The 15729-nt window shown below is 41.4% G+C and overlaps 1 protein-coding gene across 17 annotated transcripts in view; it reads left to right on the forward strand.

The window, feature by feature from the left end:
* The window catches only part of HMBOX1 (homeobox containing 1), a 156793-nt gene that overhangs the window by 2563 nt on the left and 138501 nt on the right, over nt 1–15729 (forward strand). For 3 of the 17 annotated variants that reach the window (XM_075126327.1, XM_048845807.2, XM_075126330.1), the window contains exons 1-2: nt 12939–13004; nt 13396–13502. The exons of 13 other annotated variants lie outside the window; for them this stretch is intronic. The gene's annotated coding sequence lies outside the window, so the exon portion shown is untranslated. Of the gene's footprint in view, nt 1–12938; nt 13005–13395; nt 13503–15729 lie in introns of those variants that run through there. One more of the 17 variants, XM_075126329.1, reaches the window with a different exon arrangement.

The following is a 15729-nucleotide window of genomic DNA, read 5'->3' on the forward strand; positions in this document are numbered from 1 at the left end:
TGTAAGATGATGCTAGGACACAGTTCTGCAACAGCAGGCAGTAAACTTCATGTCTTTGTGGTTTTTGACACTCCCTCATTGCTGGGTTATCTGTTTCTGAGCCAAATCCTGAAGGAAAGGGTTGGGGGACAGGCAGCACATTACATACACACAGCTGGAACTTCTTTAGGTTCAGACAGACTTTGTCTTTTTGGTTGTGAAAATTATTTGCCATCTCTCTATGTTCTACGAGTGCTGGAATTTCTGAGGTGGCAGGATTATACTTGATGTACCTGTACATTGATGTGTTTGCATTTGGGAACACTGTCCATTTTCTCTTATGCAAAGATTCTTCATCTTTAACTCCGTGTGATGGGCACAGCCTTTTTGTAGGGTTGACTGAATTGTATAGTGAGCTGAGCATGGGACTAGGAACAAGGAATTTGTTTTACACTGCTGTGTCTATTCCTAGCGTTCCTCTGGCACAGAACAGGCATCCACATTCTTACCACCGTGTCATCTAACTCTGTTCAGAGCAGGTCGACACAACTGCGGAGTGCGGGCCACCAGCCGTATTATAGTAGTGCTAGCATGGATGAAGCTGCACAGTTGCCAGAAGAATGGTGGGAGGATTTCAAAAAAATCCTGTCTCGACCAGGCCTTCTTATCTCTGCCATTTATTTCTTGTGCAGTTTTGTGCATTTTTATCTGTTGGGCCTTTCTAAAACATCTACCGCTGTACTGTCTATTATAATTTGCGGCTAGAGGCCAACCAAGAATGAGATCTCCACACTGTTTGGAGCGTGAGTAGCCAGTGCCTGCCCCAACCAGCTTATCTCTCTGTCTCCGTTTTCTCTATCTGTAAAATAGGAATGCTTACTAGTCTCCTTGAGAGGGGTGTTGTGAGTAAATATCTGGCCAGTGTTTTGAAAGTGCAGTTAGTGTTTTATGAAGTATTATTTTGTAGTCATAAGAAGTGGCACATTCATAAATTTATGGGGGAACTTGGAGATTCTCCGCCTTCAGATCAGGAACTAGAGAAATATTGTGGCTTTGTTTTTCTTTACATTGAATAAATGCAAAGGTCTGTATTAAAATTTACTTGTTCCATTCCGAACTGTTGAAGCTGTTCTGCTTCCATTGAAGTCTGTAGGAGTTTTTTGTAGTTTGGGCCTTCAGTGTGTAATTCAGGGGGAGAGGGAAGGACTCCAGACAGGCAAAAATGAGTCACATTTTAAAAGATATGGGAATCAGTTTAACTTATAACATATTACCTCTCTTTCATAAACAGGTATTTCTGATGACACCTACACTAACAAACAGGCAGATAACAGTAGCTTGTGTGGGATGGCAGTGGATTTGGATTTAAACTAAGCAACTTGTCATGCCTGCAATAGTATTGATGCACACAGGCTCCTCTGCCTGTGTTGTGCCCAGAGGGGTTCTGATTACAGGATCAGGACTTATTATGAGCAAATTCTTCACCTTCTGCAAAGTTTAGGATTGGAGGTCAACCATTTCAAGGGATGCTGTCAACTCACAAACCCGATTACAAAGGAACATATGTCTTCCCCTTATTATCAGTAACTTTATACAGTTTGTTTATTCTACATTTTTTGGATGCTTTAAAATCAATGAAGTCAGTTTCACTTTACTTTGATTTATTGGGGCTTCAGCCGTGCACAGGAGTCCACTTTGCAGCTTTTCAAGACTGGGCCCTTACTTAGGCCCGTGCTGACAAATTTATCTTTTGCTTTAATCTTGTATGTTACCAATAATGTTAAATAATATTAGTGATTTATTAACACTTAAAATGTAGCAGATGCCTTGGATCTGATTTCTTTTTTTTTTTAAATGAGACACTTATGTCATGATTTTGGATGGAGTTTTACAAGGTGATGAGGAGGGGTTATTTTAAAATTGTTTATTTTTTAAATCACTTCTCTAAAGTTGTTTGATAATCCATTACATTTTCCAGCTCCCTATTATATATCACTTATTATTCTTACTATTGTATTCCAGTAGCACCTAGAAATCCCAGCTGAGATCAGGTCCTGTCTTGCTAGGTGCTGCATATGCACATATTAGGAGATAATCCCTGCTCCTAAGAGTTTAGAAGACCTAGATTCTGTAAACATGTTTAACTTTATGAATGCAGGTAGCCTAGTCACATGCTTAAAGTTAAGTGCGTGTATAAGTGCTTGCGGGTTTTGGATCCAAGCAGACAAGCTAGATGGAGTGTAAAAAAGGAAATGTTGTTCCCATTTTACAGACAGTGAACTGCGAGGCCTAAAGAGAGTGACTGGTCCAAGATCAGACATGGAGTTAGTGACAGAACTGGGAAATGAACTCTGATCTCCAGAGTCTCACTCTAGTGCTTTAATCACCAGATTGTTTCTTGCTCTCTGAGTTACTTGGCTAGCTACCAAATTTTAAAATAATGCCTACAGATTCTTTTCTTTCTTTCAAACTTTTTAACCCGAAGGTGGCAGTTACTTTTATTTTTCAGTTGGGTCTTGAAAATAGTAGATTGGAAAGCTTCATCCAAACAGAACTTCCCTGACCCGTTACTAACCGGAAACCGTCTCTAGCAAGTGAATCTTTAATTTATATTAAACACATGAAGACTTTTTTGGAGGAAAGATAGTTGCAAACTGTGGTCTTTGTTGCAGGTTAGCACGTAAAATGTTCTCAGATTGAGGCAGTCATGTGGTCTATGACAACAACAACAAAAAGTGGAAAACCAGTTCTCTAGTATCTGGCCAACGGAAAATTTCATCTTGGAACTGTGAAAGACACATTTATTTTTATGTTGTGCCTGCTAAAAAAAAAAAAAGTTGCTAAGGTGATATACTAGGTTGAAAATCTGTTCTCTCTTGAATCTAGTCTTGTTTGGCTTTTCAATAAGGGAATTTACACAGGGTTAGTTTGTGGCCAGAAATGATTGTTGAGAAGCCGTTAATATACCTAGCCTTAAAATGAGGATGCGCTGAAATACTTTTTGTTTATAGTGTTGTTTGAAACACAAATTTCAATCACAAGTTGACCAAAATTCCATAGTTACTGCAGACATACTTCATAATATGCTGCTGAGCAAAGTGCTCATTTCGCAGTTGTGAAACTGCTTCTTATGGGTATGATTGCATCATGAAGCCTAATCTAATCAGAATGATTGATTTATGGCGATAACTTGTAGGCAGCATTGATACTGTATGGCTCTTACATTTCATATTTGATTCATTACTGCTGAGACACTGTCCTTCTTACTAACCACTCCATGATAAAGTAATACTTTGCACATTTATCTGTAGATCTTGAAGTACCTTACAGAGATGCACTTTGCAGACAGAGAAGCTGAGGCTCAGAGGCTAAGGGACTTGCCCAAGTTCACACACTGTCATTGGCAATTAGAAATACGAGTCCCCTTAGACCTGTCCCATGCTTAATTTGCATCTGTGATCTGTCAGTGTTTTTTTATTTTTAAATCTGTAAGGAGTTTATGGTCTGATCCTTTACGATCAGCATTTTATTCCATTATTTTTGTATAATGCAAATATTCTAAGCTTGAACAATTAGTGTTTTTTCAGAATTACAAGCCAATGATTATATTGCTCAAATACATTTTTGGGCAGATTTCCCCTACCCCTAGTTTTTAATCAAGGCTGCACAGTAAAGGTAAATATAAACTGGAGAGCCCTTAAAATACAGAACTGTTGTTGTGCAGTGCTTTTGACTAGGTGTGTTCTGATTCATCTTTACCATGTCCATGCAGTACAAGTGTATGGAAGGCCAATTACCTAAACATTTCTCTTATAAGATTTTTGTATGTCTGTTTACTGTCTTGATTTATGCTGGGTTTGTTGCGATTACTAGGTAATAACTTAATAGGCTTAGCCATTCATCAGATATGATTTAGATTCATCTCACTCTGACTGAGTTTGTTGTATGGTTGACCACACGCATACCTACGAGCATGTGTGTATGTTGTTGGGGAATCCTTCCTCCGAGGTACTGCCCTCTTGTGGATGGAATATTGTTGTCAGACCTAATCAAAAATATCCTAATATGTTGCCCTCTACTGTCTGCAGTCTACAGAGGCTAAATTTTGTGTATTTAATATTTCCTAATGCATAGAAGTGGCCAGGAATAACATCCTTCTCACCTTGTAGCTGAGACATGAAATGTATATGAAACCTATCCAGTGCTTTGAGGTGCCACTGAAACTGCCAATTGGCTGAAGAAGTGCATGCAATTAAAACCCAAGTACACAAGATAAATCCATTATGCTTGGCCATGAATATGCAGCGGATGAATCTCCCTTGCTCTGAATCCCTAGAGTTGGTTAAAGTTCATTTACTGTTAATTCAATAGCAAAACTGCCTTGTTTTTTTCCTTTTTTAAAAAGAAATGCAAGTCATAACTTCAGTGAATTCTTATTTGTGTCCTCGAATAAAACTATTACTCTTGAAACAGAACAGTAAAACTCCTCTTCTGGGGATTTAAAAATAATCCTGCTGAGCAGCTGATTTTGTTGCTTTGAAGAGCCTACATTTGGTAAACTAGGAAATGTAGCTCATGGCCACTTTCTGCATTTTGAGCTGCCCAGTTGTTTTGAGATACTAATCCAAACACAAGGCACTTAGCTCTTTCTTGAACTGTCATTGCTGCCCCTGCTATGAATATTTATTTAATTCTTTACAGGATAGTACTTCTGCGATGTAGCTTCTGTGATCACAGCTTCTACCTTTTGCTAGCAATCTCTTTCTGGCTCTATTGGCAGAGTTTTATAATTGGGGTAGTGGTGTTCACAGCATGCAGTAGCTCTAACAAGTAAACAAAAGTCAGATATTGAGGAAGAAAGTTGTACCTAGTGGTAAGGACACAACTCTAATTCTTGGCTGTGCTACAGACTTTCTTTGTGATCTGGGGCAGGTCACTTAACCTCTCTGTGTCAGGGCTTTTGGGGGGGCTTCATCTTTGTAAAGTGCTTTGAGATCCATGGATGAATGGTGTGTTAGAAGCGCATGCTAATATCACAGTTATAAACAAAACTGAAATATCTAGAGGCTGGTGAGATAAATGACATAACTTTATTTACATAAGACAAGAACCAGTTACTTAAGCTAATTTGACTCTTATGCCACAGGTGAGGAAATGGGAACAACACATTTCTCAATCAATCAGGAGTCTTTAACCCCTATGCTGCATGGGGCTGTGGTGCCCCCAGACTTTGCAATTAGTAGTAATTCACCATATTCACTGTATACTTTAGCATAGTGATTTATTATGCTTATTAGAAAGGCAGTGTGTCTAGTGGTCTGAACACCATACTGACACCCAGGAACAACATGAGCTTACTCCAAACTCTTCAGCTTCCTCATCAGTAAAGCTGGGATAAGAGTGTCTAGTCCAGTCTCTGACGCTGATCACTGCCATATGTTTCAGAGGAAGCTGCACAGTGGACAACTACGTAATAACTTGCCCATAAAGGAAGTTTCTTCCTCAAGTCAGGCAGCTAATAGGTGACTTATGCCCTGCAGTATGAGGGTGTGCTCACCTGAATGTTCATGCCAGCAGGTGGAATTGCCTTGAGTTCCTGTACAAAGATCACTCCTCATCCTCATCTACTACCACAAAGTAGAAGGGTATCTTTAAGGACAAGATACCAGGACATTGGTTTTATGTCCTGTCCGACAAATGTCTGCTCCAATAATGCAATGTGTCCTATTTTTTGGATTTAATGGCAACCACCACTTCATCTTTTGCACTAGAATAGAGGTCTTCCTTATGTTAAAAGTACCATCAACCAATTCTTCAGGTTTTTTAAGTGTCTTATAAAAATTCCAGCTGAACTTCCTATCAAAATTACAAAGGCAAGATAAAAAATAGATAAGTTTCTTCATTATGCTTCTAGAGTTCACAGTAACCCTGGTTCCCTCTGCCAATAAAACTCATCTGCATTTATAACTCTTATAGCTGCTCATGCTTTGAGTCATGTATTTCTCTTAGTAAGAGGAATGGCCCAGTCTCCAAATGTCCAAAAAAGCTTTCTGTTTGCTATATGTCTCCTGCCAGATTGGTCTCCAATTCTGTGGTAATAATGCAGGTGTAATGCAGTCTAATCTTTACAAGTAGTTGCTTTTGAGGAGGACCATGAATTATCTTTCAGTGCATTTCATGGATATAATTCTGATAAATGTTGGTGTCACTCCTTGGTCACACTCAAGTAAATTCCGTTTTATTCCTAGTAATACACCTCTTACCACCAGCAAATATGAGGAATCAGATTTTGCAATGAAAGTATGTTTGCCATGCATCTTCCCTTTCCCACCCCAAACAAATTATTTGTTCAGAATCCTTCCTGGTGATGGCTTTGACCAGGAGAGTACACCCACGTTTCCTTCTGCTAGACCCTACACCCATTGTAGAAATTGACTCAAGTGAAACACTGCAGGAGTGATGGAGCCTGTTATCCCCTGGAGACATTCCACTGGTGCACACTGTGTATGAGAACTGGAGTCCAGTCTTGAGCTTGGCTTTGATGCCATTGTTGGAAGGCAGTTTCTTCTTTATTAAAACACCAACTGGTAGATGTTTGAAGTGGTTTATCAAATGTGTATAAAGCCAATGTTCCTGCTCCAAGGATCTAACGATGTAACTTCAGCAGATACGGTGCATGGGACAGTGGTTCTTCTGTGAGGGGACTAGATGCAGCAATCAAGACAGAAACACTTCGTAGAAGTGGTTTTTGAGGAGAGATTTGAAGGTAATAAAGGGACAGCATTTGATGCACAGAATGTGGGAGGCTGTTCCAAGTATGGGAGAGAATAACATAGAAGAAGGTGCAGAGCTGGGTTCACTGCCACAATTTGGGCTCACTGAGCTATGGAAGACTAAAAGGGGCAGTGGAGACTCAACTGTGTGCTGCTTCACTGGATGTAAATACATTTATAACAAAAGCCCGTGAGCTCAGCCAGTGACTCTTCTGTATCCTGGCTAAATTGGTATCTGATTTTTCCGCTGCTCTGCTGTCTTCTTACAGAGGTTGTTTATTGACTGAAACTGTTTCCATGTGGCTGTAATGTAGAGCTTGATTACATTAAACGTGGCTTTTTCCTGTAGTATTTCAGTGCTAAGGAAAGAGATCCCACCTGCTAAAACGGCTGGTTAGGTAATGCACAAACCTTGGGGGTGGGGAGAGTTGTGAAGCAGGATCTAGTCCCTCTTGGGGTCCTAGTATTCACATGCTCACTGAGTTTATATTTTGGTGATAAATTTTCAGATGCAATTCCTAATATTTGTTATTTGTATTCCAATAATGCCTAGAGGCTCTGACCATGATCAGGACCCATTGTGCTAGGCGCTGACCAGAAAATAGGAAGAGAGTCCCTGCCCCACAGAGTTTACAGTCTAAATAAACCGTCTTGATTAATAGTATTTGTCTTTGAAAATGAAGGCTAAGGCCTGGTCTACACCTAAAACTTTGGTTGAACTTCATCATGTCACTCAGGAGTGTGAAAAATCAACACCCCAGAGAGACATAGTTAAGCCCACCTAAACCCTAGTATAGACACCACTAGGTCCATGGAACAGTTCTTTTTCAGGGTTGCCAGTTTCAGTTGGATGTATTCCTGGAGACTGCAGGACAATCCTGGAGGATTGGTAACCCCATCGATTTAGCTACCACTTAGATTCATAGATACTAAGGTCAGAAGGGACCATTATGATCATCTAGTCCGACCTCCTGCACAACGCAGGCCACAGGATCTAACCCACCTACTCCTGCGAAAATCCTCTTACCTGTGGCTGAGCTATTGAAGTCTTTAGATCGTAGTTTAAAGACTTCACTTTGCTCTGGCTAGTATAACCTGCTGTAAGGATGCCCCAGTTTATATCCAGACGATGGGGGTGGGGGTAAGAGGCTCAGTCCCAAGGCTCTAGGTGAGGGACAGCACTGTGGGGGAAGCTCTCTCAACCCCCACCCCTGCCTGGCTATTTCCTTTATACCCCAACCTTCACTGCATCAGGGACCCCATCCCACCCCAGACATTCCCCCAACCTTGGGGACCATCTCCCCTGGATGCTCCCCTCTCCACTATTTAAGCACCATGGATGCTCAACCAGTCCTGTGGAATTCCTTGTGCATGTCAATATGGGACAGTCCCACCAACGGTGTATTTCTGCCTGGCCTTCTTAGTGGAGCTGCAGAGTATTTGGCCTCCCCTTCCAGCAGGCTGGTAGGGAAGCCCCCTACAGCTAATAGCTGGAGAAAGAAGCACTTAAGTCTCCTGTGTCCAGAGGTCACCATGATGCAGCCATAACTCTCAAGGGCGTGGATTAACTACAACAACGGCACACCCCCTTCCATCATTGTAGCAAGTGGCTACACTGCAGTGCTAAAGCAGCACAGGTTCAGGGCTGTAAGCTATGCTCCTGTATTGTATTGTAGACATACCCTTAGTGCTGCTCCAAGAAGGCATTCAAATCTCTGTACTTGTCCCACTAAGCACCCAAGCTCTGTGATACCGAGGGCCGCGCTGGCAACTTGCCAGAAGACTGTGGCAATCCAATTTGCCGAAAATGCACATATTAAATAGCAAATGAATGCACTTGTATCATCTTTGATAAAGAGATTAAAAATGGCCTGTTGGTTGAGCTAGCCAATAAGAAAACCCATCAGGGAACCAGCTCCATCCACCCCTTACAATTACAGGGTCTGCTGCTACTGTAGTGCATAGCAGAACTCAGGATGGATAAAATCAATGATTTAAAAAAAACCCAGATTTCAAAAATTCAAATTAAATACATTTTTCTTTTTTAAAAGATGTCTATTTGGAAATTGACAACCAATGTTAAAGCCTCAATTTACCATAATCTATTTAAAATTATTTAAATTAAATAAACATTCAAGCAGTATGTATTTGCTATTCGTTTTAAGGAAAGTCAAAGCACTGAACTGGTGGAAGTTACTGGCAGCTAAGCAGCTGGAACCAGGTTTGATGAAGTGCTAAACCAACTTTTGACAGCCATAGCCTCTTCTGCAGGTGCAGAGAGAATGTTTCCTTAATTTGAGTTTATTCAGCTAGCTCAGTTCAATGACTAGTCCATTCAGAGTTGAGGAACCCATTGAGATTTGAGAAACCATGAAAGCTTGTTTGTTTGTTTTTTCCTTTTCCAATCTATGAATGAAAATTAGGTGTAAGATCTACTAGTTTTAAAACCTTGAATGACATGGTGACCAGAAACAATCACTTCAGTTCACTGACTACAGATAATACTTTCTTTGTTTAACAAATCAGTGAATTTTAATGCAAAAGATATTTTCATAAACTTTTTTTCCTTAGGTACCCAGCACATTTAAGGTGTTTTATTTGACTATTAAAAAGCCAATTTAAAATGCCATTTTTGTGCATTTTTACCTGAATTCCAATTTCCGTCTAAATGCACCTTGACACAAATGATGAAGTAAAAAATTAATCATCCTTTAGGAAATAAATGAATCAGTCACTATTTTCTGTGCCCCTCACTCAGTTGATTGCTTGCTAGGTGCTAATCTAGTTCTAAAATGCAAAATAAGCTATTTCACCACTTCCAAGCCAAAACATAACTTTTCCGTGGTTGTTAATGTGTATGTTTCTTTACAAAACTTACCTAGCATCAGCAAGTACCAATGTATGGTGTTCAAAAGAAATGAAGCATCATGAAATGAAGACTCTTGCATGTTTCAAGTCAGTTTTGGTATTCAAGAGCTTATCCCAAGAAGAGCTGAATACCTCCAACTCCCATTAAAGTTCAAGACCTCTCAGGAGCAAGCCCTTAGAACAAGATATTGCTAACATTAAAGCCAATGGAAGTTCTTTCCATTGTTTTAACAGGAGGTGGACTGGGATCATAATGAGGAGGTTTATTTATTTATTTATTGTGACCTGTAGCTTACAGAGTTCTAGATCCTTTCACTGAATTTATTTAATTTTTTTTGCATCTGACTTCCCAAATCCACCTTTCACATGAGGCCTTGGCCCTTCCTCCAATTATTTGACAAAACAATTTACTAAACATTTTTTTTTTTAAAGCAGTAATGGGGTAAAGAGATTTTGCTTTGTGCGTCCCTTCTTGTTGTGTGGTTACAGCCTTTCTAAACAAGAAGTTGGGTATCTTGTGTTCAGCAAATTACTAATTTCAAAGAGGGTGCTGGAAAATTATTTCCCCCTCCCTGAAACCCCCTCCCACGTCTCTCAAAAATCCCCAAACCTGGCCTGCTAGTCACCAGCGTAGTAAATGTTATTCTGTACCTAATTGATAAAGAGCCTGATGCTCCAGTCTTTCTTCAGTGAGAGTTGTACCAGAGTAAGGACTGCAGGATCAGTGCCTCTAGTTTGGTTGTAACTATGATGGCCAGTACCACAGTTTAGCTGCAAATATGATTTTATGTGGAGGGGAGAGGGAAGGGGCTGGAGGTGTCAGTTCTAAACACTGTATTTCCTGCACAATCCTATGAAACTCTCCTGCATTGGATTTTAGGTGACTTGGCTTGTGCCACTATGCACTCTTGGGCACTCTGTAAATGAGGTCTTGTTCCCCGACTAAGACTCCTAGGTGCAACTGTAATACAAAGAATAAATGATGATGATAAAATAAAATACTCTACCTGCTTGGTGCAACTTGGTGCTCTCTTGGCCCTCTTTTCCAACAAGCGACCACACACCTTCTCTCGAGCCAGCCTCAGTGCCTGGACTCCAAACCCAAATCCTGTACGCGGCACAACCTTAATTTTCTCTTTTTATAAATCTAACTTAAAACACATTTTTCCAAAAACCTTCTAACACTAACCTCCATTCCACCAATCCTCCCCCATGCCTGACTGTGCTTTCTGCAGCGTGTTAAAAACAAAGCCCACTGTGGGCGGTTGGGTGTGAGGGTCTAACAAAAGCATAATTTGTGATCTTGTTCACAACCCATAAGGTCTTGTTTGGATGGGAAAGGTTTTTTTTTTCCAGATACACCAGTGCTGGTGTAACGCCCCATATGGACATTATTATTCCACAATAAGCGTATCCACATGGGGAAGTTATATCAATATAACTGTTGGTTTAAATTAACATGTTAGCTTATACCAGTGTAGCTTTCCTATGTAGACACAGTGAATGGATTTGCAACAGTAGAGTTCCCGAGTTGCAGTGGAGCAATAGACGGCACCCTTATTATGCCACCGTCCCACCTTGCCCCATAGCATATTGACAGAAAGGGATACTTTTCTATTATTATTACTCCTGGGGGAATTCTGTGCCAAAAAATTGCAAAATTCTGAAAAATAATGCAATATAATTACACCAGTTTCACTTATTTTGGTAGGTTTCCGAGTAGCAGCCGTGTTAGTCTGTATTCGCAAAAAGAAAAGGAGGACTTGTGGCACCTTAGAGACTAACGAATTTATTTGAGCATAAGCTTTCGTGAGCTACAGCGTAATTTATTTAAACTACCATGCAGAAAAAAAATCACAATAACTGTTCAGCATTTCCTAAACACATGAAAGTTAAGTTACAAATACTTGGTAACCAACACCCTGCATTCCAGTTATAACCCTGGATTTTCATTTAAATTACATTACTGTTATTTTTGTGTTTGGTGTTCTGTAAAGTAGAATGTTGCTTTAAATTGCTCAGACTTTCACACAAGAAAGTCATACGGTTTTGCTAATCATTGTCCTGCATTTTTTTTAAATGGGTAAGTAAAACAGATCCTGAGCTGTAATCTAACCCCATTGTGCCTCTCTGGCACAGGAAAAAAAGTGAGAACGCACGGAGACCTTCCTCGCTGAGGATTCCGTGACTGTCATTTACAATAAGGCTCCTTTACACCACTCTGGCAAGGTAAAGGAGCCTTAATAGACTAAGAATGCGAACAATTAACTAACAATGAGAACATTAGCAGCCTGCCTGTTTAGTTGTTACATTTCTTACTCCTGAGGGCATTCTGTGCCAAAAAATTAAAAGTTCTGCACACAATATTTTAAAATTCTGCAAATGTTGTTTGTCAAATAAATGTGGAGGCTCCAGCACGGCAGTGGGGAGCACAGGCCACTGGTTGCAAAGATGGAAGGAGATGACTGTGCAGCTCCCTCCCTCTACCCAGGACATGTCATCCCAAGTCCTCCTCTTTCTCCTCCATATCTGGCTCAGGCATTCTGTGGTTGTGGAGGGGGAATTCTTCAAAGCTGCAATGACAGCAGCTACAGATAAAATACAGAGGTACCATTGTCAGTATAGTCACAACAGAAAGAGGGAGTTAAGGGTCAGAACTCCTTTCCCTTGCATTCCCGAAGTTATAAACAAGACATGCTTACTGACACTTCTGTTTCAGAGTGCTTGTGCACAGCACCACTCACAGCACTGGCAATCGTGAGAACGGCCCACCTGGAGTGAGGGCATTGCTCAGTTGCCTGAAACTATGAGTACGGGGAAAATGCTGGCACCATTTTCCACTGGCGGTGGTGATTTTTAGTTGATATCTCACTCCTGAGGGAACAAGGGCACTGAGAGCACAGATGCCGCTGGTGTCCTGTAGCCGCCCAGGCCTGTAGGCTGCTAGCCTGTTTACTGCAATGGTGCCTATCCATGTTATCAGTAAGTGGCATGGGAAAGTGTACTACCACGGAGGAAGAAATAAGACTGCCATCCCTAGAAACCTTCAGGAGAGGACTGCAGACTACCTACATGAAAGTTTCCTCGAGATCTCTCAGGAGGATTCAAGGAACATCCCTGTGTACATAAACAAACTGCGCTGTATGCTTCCCCTCCTCCCCCCACCTAACTTTAGAAGGGAATGAAAATCAGATGACCATGCTACATCTCTTTGTTGTACTGCTACCTTTTCTGGTACCGGCAAATTAATGATGTCAGTAGCTATGTCCTGTGAAGTCAGTACATGTAATGGGAAATACAGTTACTTACCCAAGGTTCCTTCCCCTGCAACAGGCCTGTGCTTGACTGCTGGAACTGGCTGGACTGCGGTGGAGTCTCAAACAGGTCTTGGCTTGCAGCATGCTGGATCCCCCTAGTTGCATGTCCCCAATCCTTCTCTTCTTCCTTCTTCAGCTCCTCCTTTTCCTCACTGTTCACACCATGGGTCTACGTCTTGGGCTTCTCAGAGGTATCCACAGTGGGGGGGGGGTGTGTGTGTGGAGTCTCTGTCAAGTACGGTGTGCAGCTCTTTGTAAAAGCAGCAGATCTGCTTCTCTGCACTGGATTGATTGTTGGACCCCCTGGCCTTCTTGTATACCTGCCGCAGTTCCTTCACTTTTACTGTGGCACTGCTGTTGATCCCTGTTATGCCCCTTCTGCAACCCCCCCATGCAACCTGCTCAGAGATGTCCAGCTTTCTGTGGCTGGTCCCTAGCGGAGCCTCTTCTCCCCACAGGCCCAGGAAATCCAATATCTTCTGTCTACTCCAGGCCAGAACGCGTCTGGAGCATGTAGCCACCATGGTGAGCTTGGCCGTTGCACACAACTGTGGAGAGCTGCTAGGTACGTTTGCTGAGCTGTACAATCAGGAAAAGGTATTTACAAAATATATGGAGTTTTAAGGGGGTATTATTGGGGGATGCCGCCAGTCTCTGTGACCCTGGCGTAATGGAGTTCACAATTGTGACCAGAGTGGTCAGTGTTGGGCATTGTGGAACTGTTGGAGGACTGTTAGGGTTGACATAGGTAACACAAAAAGAAAAGGAGGACTTGTGGCACCTTAGAGACTAACCAATTTATCTGAGCATAAGCTTTCGTGAGCTACAGCTCACTTCATCGGATGCATCCGATGAAGTGAGCTGTAGCTCACGAAAGCTTATGCTCAGATAAATTGGTTAGTCTCTAAGGTGCCACAAGTCCTCCTTTTCTTTTTGCGAATACAGACTAACACGGCTGTTACTCTGAAACCTGTCATAGGTAACACAGTGTCTACACTCATGCTGTGTTGACTTCAGTACTTTGATCATAGCTCAATGCTGCTTGGGGAGGTGGAGTTACTGTGTTGCCATAACGGGGCATTTACATTCGTGGGAGACAAATTTAAGTGTAGACACATGCACAACTAGGTTGATGCAAGGCAATTTACATGGACCTAACTTTGTAGTATAGACCAGGCCATAGTCACTGCTCCAAGATGGGCCTTGGCCTGTAGTCACAGAGGCCTTGCCTGTATGCAGAATTGAGATGGTTTAACTTTAGACCACTTGAAAAGCTGATTCCTTACCCAAAGAATTCCTTACTGAATTAAGTTATATGGATACAAGCCTGTTTTAAATTGAATTGTGTCCACGCTGTGTTTTGTACCTCTTCAGCTAAATTGGTTTACAATCACACCTTTAAATGGGTGTAATTTTGATAATAGGCAAGGCGTGAATGTTGTTGCTACAGGGCAAGTGAATATCTCAGTCCCGTTCTAGTGAATAAGTGTCCGTCTCACAAAAAATCACTATAATTGTTTCTTTTGACATCCTTATTTCAACCCTTGTTTCATCCTTTTTTTGTGCCACTAACTAGCACCAGTCACAGCAAACAGGCTAAGGGCTGAATGGATAATTCCTCTCCTTCCTTAGTGTATTTATATCTTTCAAATACTTGCAGATGGCTATCAGATGCTTCCTGAGTCATTGTTTAGCTAAGCTCTCTGCATTTAGGGAACAATTCTGCTCTCACTTAGCAGTGCAACTCCCACTGACAATAATGGGAGTTGCGTGCCTGTAAAGGAAGGCAGAATTGGGCCCTAAATGAATCTTTAGCTTCCTAATAACCTTTTGTGTCTTTTCTCTAAATTTCATCCAACTTGTTGTATGCAGTGTTTTTGTAGCCAAAGCCACAAAACCAATGCTATACCTGAGATACATCAATGATATTTTCATCCTCTGGACAATCAACCTAAACTCCCTCATAGATTTCCATCACAAATTCAACCACCCATCCATTAAACTCTCTCTAGAAAACTCCCACACTAGCATCAACTTCCTGGAAGCCACAGTCAGCTTCAATAATAGGTTAGCCATGACATTCTGAGTACATTTCCCAGACCTGAAGAAGAACTCTGTGTAAGCTCAAACGCTTGTCTCTCTCATCAACAGATGTTGGTCCAGTAAAAGATATTACTTCACCCATCTTGTCTGTGCAACTTGTTGATGTCTTTCTGGTGCATTCTCACCAGCACCATAGTAATGGGCAGTTGCCTCCCAGTTTTGCGAAACAATGGCCCTGCATGTGCAGCCCTGAATCACATGGGCTTTTCACCCTCTTTTTGAACATCATGTCATGCTGTAAGCTGCTATCCAGTTTTCTGTCCATTAATACCCTTGGGCTTCTGTCAGCACTGCTGCTTTCCAGGTATCTCCCTCCCAGTGAATATCTGTATTTGGGGATTATTTTCCACCCCAGAAGGGTGTTTTATAAGTCATGGAAATCACATAAGGTTCTGAACACTGAAATTCAAGGTTTCCATATCAAGATATCCTCTGGCTAGTCTTTGATTTTGGGGAGATCTTTCCCACCCCTTCCAAATGATTTGGAAATATTACTAAACCTTTGTTTTATGTAGGATGTTTCTGTATAAACACATGAGCAGGTCCTTGTAAATAAGGCACTCACATATTGGGATTAGGATCACACCTCTTCCAATAAAGTTTCTGTGAGCTGTGCAGCTGGACTCCTGTACAAATGAAAGTGCAGGGGTTAATGTTTTCCTCTAGATGTTCTCTTGCTTCCTGCCTTT

This window comes from Caretta caretta, chromosome 3, assembly GCF_965140235.1.
Source record: "Caretta caretta isolate rCarCar2 chromosome 3, rCarCar1.hap1, whole genome shotgun sequence".
In the NCBI taxonomy this organism is placed as follows: Eukaryota; Metazoa; Chordata; order Testudines; family Cheloniidae; genus Caretta; species Caretta caretta.